The 10,381-nt window shown below is 32.6% G+C and overlaps 1 long non-coding RNA gene across 1 annotated transcript; it reads left to right on the forward strand.

The window, feature by feature from the left end:
- The first annotated feature begins 1,696 nt into the window (after positions 1 to 1,696).
- On the forward strand, positions 1,697 to 8,108 carry LOC127834796 (uncharacterized). The gene is made up of 2 exons (XR_008028195.1): positions 1,697 to 6,266; positions 6,809 to 8,108. It is a non-coding gene; the product is annotated as an uncharacterized LOC127834796 (long non-coding RNA).
- The last annotated feature ends 2,273 nt before the right edge of the window (positions 8,109 to 10,381 follow it).

The following is a 10,381-nucleotide window of genomic DNA, read 5'->3' on the forward strand; positions in this document are numbered from 1 at the left end:
TTTCTGTATTTGCATTAATCAAAGTTTGCTTTTATTATGAAATTATTAAAATCAAATTACATTCGCCTGCCAACATGTAAGGATGTAAACAACCATCGTTTAACACGAAATAAAATAAGTATATTCCTAGACGTTATTATTTTTTGTAAGGGTGTTGTTGTACGTATAGTTTAGCGTGTGTGCAAAGATACCGTTGCCGATAACATTGCACATGTACGTAGCAAATATAACAGACCCTCAATACGGCGTCCATCTGTATGTTATGGCACAAAAGAGGATCTCGCCTTATGAGTTGCTATAAAAGGGCTATCGATTATCGTGATAGGACGCACGGCGAATGGTTCAAGCTTATTACTTTTATAATAACAAATCGTTACGTCAAGAAATAAAGTAAGAATATAGAGACCTGTTACAAATCATTACGAACATGGACATGTACGTCAACAAAACTTTATCGTCAGCTTTGCTCGTAAATATCTGCGAATGTAAACACAAATCAAAATAATCTAGTTCTAAGTGTACATTTGTAATAATATAAGAAAGAAATATGATGCATTTATATAGTTATGCTATGTGCTTTAGCAACAACGCCAGCCTGGTTTTATGAAACTAGGTTAACAACTAAATGCTGATATACCCTTATTGTTATGTCGTGTGAAATATATGCAGATATAGTTCAAGACCTATCACCATCGTCCTATTTATTGCAATATTGCATTTAATCTAGGCCGATCGGGTTACTATCCAGCGTGCCCGATATATGGTGTGAGATGTTTGATGAGGTCCAGACTGTGTTCAATACGTGTACGCAAAAAATATATGTAAGTAGATTTCAGTTCACACCGCAAAACAGTGTCATCATGGAGACTTATCATAAAGATTAACCCGATGAACACAAGTCAAATCACAATATGACTACAAACCAGTAAATTATAAATGATTTTTATTTGTTTTAATTATGTAAATATCTTATTATACACTAAATGTACATGTACCAAACACCATATTTAATCGTGTTAGTCTACTGCTTTGTTTCTGATTTAACGTGATACATACATGAATACTTGCATTCATAATTTATGTTGATTCTTTGTGTTGTATAACCGGTCAAACTTACGCATATCTAGTTCTGGTCTGTTTTAATTCCACTACTGGCTGAAAAATCCTTTACTTGAATAGAAGATGTGTATCTATCTATGTAGTATATCTTATTTGGAAAACAAACATGACGCAGTTATGACTTATACGGAGAGGTGTGCAGTATAGAATACATACTGTTGTTATGATGCTTCTATAGATAACACTAAATTGGTGATATACTATAAACGCGCTCAGCTGGTAAATGTTTCGAAAAACAAGCAAACAGGTATCATATTCTTTTTAATTCAAGTTGTTTTTGTTTACTTAAATATCTTTTGATTGAGATGTTATGCAATAGGTGCAGTCTATAAAATTGCAAAACATTATTAGACGAGATAAGGTGATGCCAGCTATTTATCCCCTAGCGTTTTGCCTTTTACTATAATGTCTTCATTTCTACACCGATTCACTTCAAATTGATACTGAACCTCTCTTATGACAATACGGTCAATCTCAACTGTGCATGGCTACATTACCAACACTGAGGCGCCCCTGGGTCAAACATGCGGCTTGGGGATACACGTCGGCCTATGCCGCGCCATTTCTAGTTTAAAAATGAAATTATTCTCGGTTTGAGAAATACGGTATAGTATGGTTTAATACGTGTTGTTTAGAAGAGAGATTATGGTAATGGTTTAGCGCGTATAATGCACGGGTTTTGTGTGCATGTTTTAGCGCGAAAGCGCACGAGTTTTCGTTTTGGGGTATATATGATTTGCACATCTAGTGAGACGCCATTCGAGGGTTGTTTTTGACAGGCAAAGTTATGGAGCAAGAAAACGAAAGGGTGATAAAGTAGTTTAGGCGTTCATTTGCGAAATACATAGTATTCGGAAGGAGATTTTCGATGAGAGGACTGATTCTCTGCTAGAAGCGGAATGGTGAGCTGGAACTTCGAACAAAGGTCAGACTTGTTGGTTCTGTTTATTGTAATAACACTGGCAACAACATTCCGATTGAAATTAACACAGGTTACGTTCCTTGTTAACTTTAATGATAAGTATATTCAATAACATGCTCCATATCTTTATTTGTGCTGTTGTTTTTGTTTAGTTCCAACTATTCAAATACATCAATTGATTTGATTATTGGGTAAAAATGAAACTATTTATGTTCAAAAAGATGTCGCAAATGTAATGGTCTGGTAGGATTATATATAGGTAAGGCCACATAGTGTGTCACTCCAGGTTGTTTTGATAGCAGAGTTAGATCACTCTCCCTCATGTTTTTACGAACACCTTGCTGTATTTTTATTGTTTTTAAGATATAAAACCTTATATGGTAATACATGTGTTACAAGGTTGTGTATTAGTTCCAAGCGTATAATTCAACAAACGATTAATAACAATTAACTGCCGTTTTCCTTATAATTCAGCTAGATGGTTGTGTGCGATATATGACGTGGTATGATAATGAGCGGATGAAAATTTATGCAAACATATCTTTAAACTATTCAGGTATTCCAATTGTGAATTAAGAATGAAACATAAAAAATCGATACATTACTGAAATATATATTATATTCATCTATGAAACAGCTATAGAGACTTGTCTTGTAAACTTTTTTCGAAACATGTTTGTGTTGTGCATATATTACATCTCGTTCACTGGATATTGAATAAACAGTTCATATGTTATTGTTGTATACAATTAAAAAATTTTCTCTAAATTGAATTAAAACATTAAGAGTTATTATATTTTTCATAATAATTTAAGACGTTAAGTTTTCCCTGCAAGGTTGGTGTCAATAATGGTGCATGCATATGTGCTAATTAATTTACGATATTTTGGATAAACTGTGGTATAAATTTGGTTTGAAAAGAGCGTTGACAATTAGACTGTTGTTTTAAACTTAGATGAAAGGCATTTATCGGTTTTGTTAAATTTAGTTTCGTCATAGTTAAATGCATTTTTAAAGATTAGGTACTGTAATGATAACAAAAGTAGACCGGATTTATTTGCAATATAAGTCATTTTGTTTTCGTGATAGTTTTTGTTCTTGTTTTGTGGCCTGTTGGCTTGATGTGTAAAGACATTTTGCTTTTATGGTGTTTGGCCGTTTTTTTTTTTAAATTCAAGTTAACATGTGTAATTTGCTTATCGTTTTGATGAAAGCCAGTTGACCAGATGTGGATAAACCCAGTTAGCGCGTGTAGTTTGTTAACCAAATTTGTTAAAACGTGCGTTTACATTTACATTTTTGTTTTTATTTAATGTTAAGATTGTACTGTTCGAAGGATATTATATATATTGGAGAACATTAAATGTATGTTATTAAGGGCCAGATTGGCTTATGTAAATTAACCGGTTGGCTCGGGTTGTCCGTTGACAGTTTGTCGAAAGCAGATTTTTTCAGATGCGTATAAGCCAGTTTGCTTGCGTGTCAATTCACTAAAATGTCTCAAAACACATGTTGAAATTGCATTTACACATGTTTGCGAAGTTTATTTTTTCAGAAGCTGGACAGTTCGAAGAATAAATCATGAATAGTGTAACATTATAGTAAGAGGGCAGCTCGAAAGGTATAAAAAAAAAAATATATATTTTTTTTGTTTTGTGTGTAATTATGTGTTAGAAAATAACTTGTGAAGATTAATAATGATGCTTTTATTGATGATGATGTTATAAATGTTGATGATGATGCTAACGTTATTGATGAGGAGGAGGAATAGTTGACAGTATTTTGTGAATGGATAATACTACATTAACGAATTTTGAGTGAATGAAATTATTTTAGGTTTGATAAATACCGAATGATGTTGGTCTATACATATTATTTAGAAGAGAAAGTGAGTATGGTTATTGTTAAGCACGTAAAAATGAATGAGTTTCTAGGTTTTGCGTTTAATTGAACAAAAACAAGTAACGGTTATGCAACAGGGATTATTCTCAGATGGTACATGTATTCCTTTTAGAGTCACAGAAATTCAACTTTGCATCAATACCGGTTTTCTTTGAGATTTGTTAGATGGGTTAAAATTCCAAAAATTTACGAGTTTTGCAGCCGACCAAGTACCTATAGCTTTGTATTTGAGTGTGTTAAGCATTTTGTTGTTTTCAAATTAGTAAATCAAAATTAATACGGTGTTCTAGTATATCAATTGAGCTTATGCTATTGCCATGGAAATTTGAGCCAGGGTTCGATCAGTAGCTTAAAGTATGTCTGTGTTGGTGAATTGAACCTAAAAACAAATGTCAAGTCGGTAGTTTTAAGTTTAAGAGCAGAACATACGTATTGATTGTGAGAACATTAGTAAAATGTGTTTGGTATTTGTGCATGTCTCTTGTGGTCATTGGACCAAGTTGTTTAAGGCCAATTGGCCTGATTTTGAAAGCCAGTTGGCTTGTATGGTCAGTTGACCGTTTTTAAAGCCATTCTATATGGTGTGTGAAAGCCTGTTGGCTTGTGTTGTCAGGTTACCGAACTTTCTTGGAACGAAAGTCTCATAGAATTTACAATATTTGCAAGATTATTGTTTGCAATGCAGTAACTGGACAGTTCGAATAGTATATTAAGTATTGAAGAACATAAAGGTATGGTTTATGTAGTATGTTATTATTATTACTGTGATTATTATGATGTATTTTATTTGGGTGCATTCGGAGAATTGCAAAGCCGGTAGTTAAAAAAGAGCCTATTACATCAGATATATTAAAGAAATTTTATCACACTTTTGTTTCTGAGAGCGATTGTTCTTTGGGGAATTTAAGAGGCGTTACAATCTTTTTCTTATTTTATGCTGGTTTTTTTAGGATAAGTGAAATTTTGTCTGTTAAAAGATCAGATGTTGTATTTTTAGATACGCATTGTGATATCAAACTTGAAAAGTCAAAAACGGACATTTTAAGAGAGGGTAATACTGTTTTGATTGCAAAAACTAATACAGACAGATGACCTGTGAAATTGTTTGAAAAGTATTTGTGTGTTGCAGATATTGCATGTTCATCTACTGATTATGTGTTTAGACCAGTTTATTTGTGTAATGTTAAACACTGTTTCAAATTGATTTCTAATAATAAGCATATAAGTTATTCTACTATAAATGATAGTTTTAAGAAGAAGTTAAGTCTATTGGGTTATGTTTCTTCTAAATATGGACTTCATTCTTTTCGTGCTGGTGGAGCATCTATAAGTGCCAATAATAAGACTGTGGATAGACTTTGGCAAAGGCATGGTAGATGAAAAAGTGTTTCCACTAAGGACGGATATGTTAAAGATTCTTTGAAAGACAGATTATCGGTGTCGCTAAATTTAGATTTGTGAAAAGTCATTATTAATGTATGTGTGATTTGAAATGTATGATGTGTTGTTCGTAGCACATTTAAAGACACTATAATATATTATTATATAAATGGTTTTGAAATGCTTTTGAGTATTATTAAGTTCTGTGTTTGTGTTGTGTGTATGTTCCTTGTGGTCATTGGACCAATTTGTTTACGGCCATTTGGCCTGATTTGGTAAGCAAGTTGGCTTGTATGGTCAGTTGACCGTTTTTTAAAGCAAGTTGATCTGATGTGTGAAAGCCGGTTGGCTTTTGTGAGTTGAACTTATTTTCTTAAAAAGCATGTTCACATGGAATTAACAATCTTTGCAAGTTTATTTTTTGCAGTGCAGTAACTGGACAGTAAGAATGGTATATTAAGTATTGGAGAACATAAAGGTATGGTTTATGTAGTATGTTATTATTATTATAAGGATTATGATTATGATATTTTTATTTCCGTTTTAATGTTTATCATTAATTTTGTAAATATTGTTTTATTATATTTGTTTAAATCTCTTGTGCATTATTCGATTGGTCATTTGACCGTTTGTGAAGGCCAGAGTGTGCCTGATGTTGATTAGCCGTTTGGCTTGTGTGGTCATTTGACCGTTTGTGAAGGCCAGAGTGTGCCTGATGTTGATTAGCCGTTTGGCTTGTGTGGTCATTTGACCGTTTGTGAAGGCCAGAGTGTGCCTGATGTTGATAAGCCAGTTGGCTTGTGTGGTCAGTTGACCGTTGTTGAAGGCCATAGTGTGCCTATTTTGATTGAATTAATTTTATTGCTTTTACAAATGTTTGTAATTGTATCTTTTCAGTTAAAACACAGTTCGAGAGGTATATAACGTGGTGGAGAATATTTAGGTATTCATTTTATGTTTTATATTATTTGTATGCTCTCTTTGTTTTATTTGAAAGCCCTGTCAAATACAAGCACTCACTCCTATTTTGTCTTTGGTTTATTATTTGTTTGATAATGATAATGATGATGATATGGGTTATAAAGATGATGAGATTTTAATAGTATTTTGAGAATAGAGAATAATAAATTTACTCATAACTATGAGTAAATGAAATTATTCTCGGTTTGAGAAATACGGTATAGTATGGTTTAATACGTGTTGTTTAGAAGAGAGATTATGGTAATGGTTTAGCGCGTATAATGCACGGGTTTTGTGTGCATGTTTTAGCGCGAAAGCGCACGAGTTTTCGTTTTGGGGTATATATGATTTGCACATCTAGTGAGACGCCATTCGAGGGTTGTTTTTGACAGGCAAAGTTATGGAGCAAGAAAACGAAAGGGTGATAACCCCGCCCGCCCGCCCTTAATGAACATATGTATGGTTAAATAATTGGTTACATTGCTTTTATGTTTATAATTTTGCTATTATAAAGTCTATATTTAGTATATTTTCAGTTCGGTTTTTAGTCCATGTGAGATGGGATCTTAACACGAACCGATTTCTTTACTAGGAAAGACGATGGGTGTATTTTCATTTAAGTCTGAAGCAGCTAAGTTTCCTTGATTATTTTGACTCATTTGTTACTTAATATTGTGTTTGAATGAGGTCTTTTAAGTTATGGGTGTCATGTTTTTCGAGACTCTCACTTCCTGGAGATAGTACCTCCAGCATACTTATTGAAATATTGGTATGTTTAAATGTCAAGTGTTATTATTTTTTGTTGTAGTTCGTAATGAACGTTTAATTTTAAAGACATTTTTATTGTACGATTACTTAATATTTTCATTTTGGTGTGACTGGTTAGATGTTGAAGTCGGTTTAATATAGCTGTTAAATTCGTCATATGCATTTATATATTTCTCGGAATATTTATGATTAATCAACATTCTTGTTAGATGCTTTATGGATTTTATGGTTTGAGTGATTTGTTTGTTTCTTGCTGATGTCCGGGGTGTGTGCAGGATGCTTTTGATGTTTGTTTGTTATGTTAACTTGCGCAATGTTTTACTATAAAATACTTAATGTTACAGTATCTTAATAGCTGCTTATTTGTAGATTTCTCTAAATTAGAGGTTTCGGGAGGTGATGAAGGCACCTAGACACCGGTCTCGAGCCATGGGTCCTCATACGTCCCCCTGCCATTAAAAGAAAAAATAAGAAAAAAAAAAATGGCAGTAGGGTTGCGTATCCCGCTCGCGGTTTTACCTGAATCGTTTATTACTACTGAGTATTGTATGGGGTGTACGTGAAGTCATGTACACTTCTCTTGATTGGTGGTGGTAGATGAATCGTGCAGATATTAGCAGCTTCTTTGAACAAATTAATGTTTCACATTTGTTAATTTATAATATTTAAGCAAGTTAGCGTGATTGATGGGCATTGGGGGCGTCCTGTGTGCACTGTGGGCATCGGCGGGGATCAGTTTATTCAAACAGTAACTCTTTTTTGAGATATATACTTGACGTCTAATTGTTATGAATACATTTGCACTTTTTCACATGACACACATGTGTATGTGAAGTATTCATAATTACATGCCCTACAGCATTTAAATAGTATCGTTTCAGTTCTTTATACACCTGAACAAAGATGTTACACCGTTTCCAGTCGTCTGGAGATTCCTCAACTGAGCGGTGCCGTTGAGGTCTATATCCATTGCGCATACAACATATACGGGCTTCAGAAGAATTGTTTTTTGCATTTATTTGTTGAAAGTCCTGTCAAATACAAGCACTCACTCCTATTTTGTCTTTGGTTTATTATTTGTTTGATAATGATAATGATGATGATATGGGTTATAAAGATGATGAGATTTTAATAGTATTTTGAGAATAGAGAATAATAAATTTACTCATAACTATGAGTAATTAGCATTATAAAGGTTTATGTTTCTACTCTAATATCAATACATTGTACTAAATTGCCTACAAACTCCACGACAATAATGTACATTATCATTTAAACATACAAACAACACTTTGTAATTTTTAATGTAATTTAAACCGAATATAATAATAACGTCATTGAGGTTTATGAACGTCGATATGATACGATAAGCTGCAATCTTGTTGACCATAAATATGTAACTAATTATATGATTAAGTCTTAACTGGATACAGATACCCTCAAATCTACAGGCAAATAGCTAGCAAATTGCGAAGTCCGTTTTCATTAACTTCTTTAACGAGATAAAGTAATGCTAATGTCATATGGCGAGTATTTATCGTATTATTTACTATAGTTTATATGAACTTATAAGTGATTTCAAACCGGTAATTTACTAGTTCATACAATACAATAGCAGTGAAACGATAACGTAAATCCATGTAAAACGATATCGCTATTTTTACCATGGCTTCGTTGTTGACGCGGCTGTTTACCAATAACTAAGTTGGCTTTGCAAAACCAAGCAGGTATTTTGTATGTTGTTACTTGAGCTTCACCACTCGTAAAAACGTTAATTTGATTACTTTATACAACATTAAATTAATTGCAAAAGAATATCTTCTAATATTTTCAATTTTTCTTAATTCGTCGAATTTAATATAAAATAAAATAAAATTGATAAGTGTGCATTGATAACCAATCATTACCTATAAACCTAATATTAACTTAAATGACGTCAATACAAGTGCACACATTGTACAAAAAAGATATTCAAGTATCGATGCATGGATAGAATACGTCCGTCATACGTATAAGGGATCTAGCTTTGTAAACAAACCTAACAGGAAACAAAATTACCATCGTATAAATAATTAATGAAACCACACATCAAGATAAAGAGAGACTTGGGAATGCCAAATTAGTTTTGTTTGTTTAAGGCATGTTTCATTTGTATTCAACGTGCCGAGGCACAACGTCGGAAATTCGAAAAGGTTAGTGTTGATGTTTCTATAATGGGTCTGTTCTTATCGATGAGTTTCACAATGAGCGCCATATAAGTTAAACTGCGTTATAAATTTAAATTATCAATGCATTATTATACGGGATACCTGATTACCAAGATTAAACGAAACCGTTGTTATGTATATCTTAAAGTTTTCACAATTTCCAAATATCATTCGACCATATGATAGACTCTGACGCATTCTATTAGAAAACACATACCCTCAATTCAATTAGTATAAGCGTTTACATAAACAAAGTACATGCGTACAGGCATAATATCTCATAGTGTTGCTCATAATTTTGAAATCTGTGATAACTACATGATAATTAGTTCATGCACGTATACACTGTTGTTTTCAGTTTAAGTGAAAGATAATCTTAATGTTGTAAAGCATGATGTGTTAGATCTAAATTTAAATGATTTTAAATGAACAAAGCTATGTTAGTGCTATAAACACATTGAGCATCAATCTGATTAGTGGGCTGGACAACGTAAAAAAGAATCATACTCTTATTGAAAGCTTTGATTTCTTGAAGGCGATTACATTTGATTGAGACGCAATACTGTGTTTTCTAATAAAAAGGTCATTTACAGTTTGAATTGATATGTCTCATTTCAATCATTTGCGTTTCGGAATATTACGATTACTTGAAAGACATGTGCTGTACAATATAAAATTATTTACTTCGAATAGGGGTCTGAATGCTTCATAACTTATACGTCATCCAATCTTCGCGGTAATGAACATAAACAAACAACAACTTGAATGTAAATAACAAAACATAAGTTATGACGACCAAGTAAACAATAGCTCTAATTCTGTTTCAAAGTATCGTTTAAATACATATGTATTTGATATGTTAATTTAATTATCTACTATAGTATATTGAAGCGTGACATTACTTTATTAATGAGTATATGCATTAAAAACGATGCACTTATGTATTAGTCAATAACACATGCAATATTTGTCAAGGTGTGTTTACATATTATTTAGACAGTACGTTCAGAGTAACACAAAACCATATAATGTGCGCATTATATACTGATTATCACAGATGATTTCATTGAATATATCCAATGCATGTTATTTTTTTACAGAACACAAGTAAAGAAAGTAAAAG

The sequence above is a fragment of the Dreissena polymorpha genome, chromosome 6 (genome assembly GCF_020536995.1).
Source record: "Dreissena polymorpha isolate Duluth1 chromosome 6, UMN_Dpol_1.0, whole genome shotgun sequence".
In the NCBI taxonomy this organism is placed as follows: Eukaryota; Metazoa; Mollusca; class Bivalvia; order Myida; family Dreissenidae; genus Dreissena; species Dreissena polymorpha.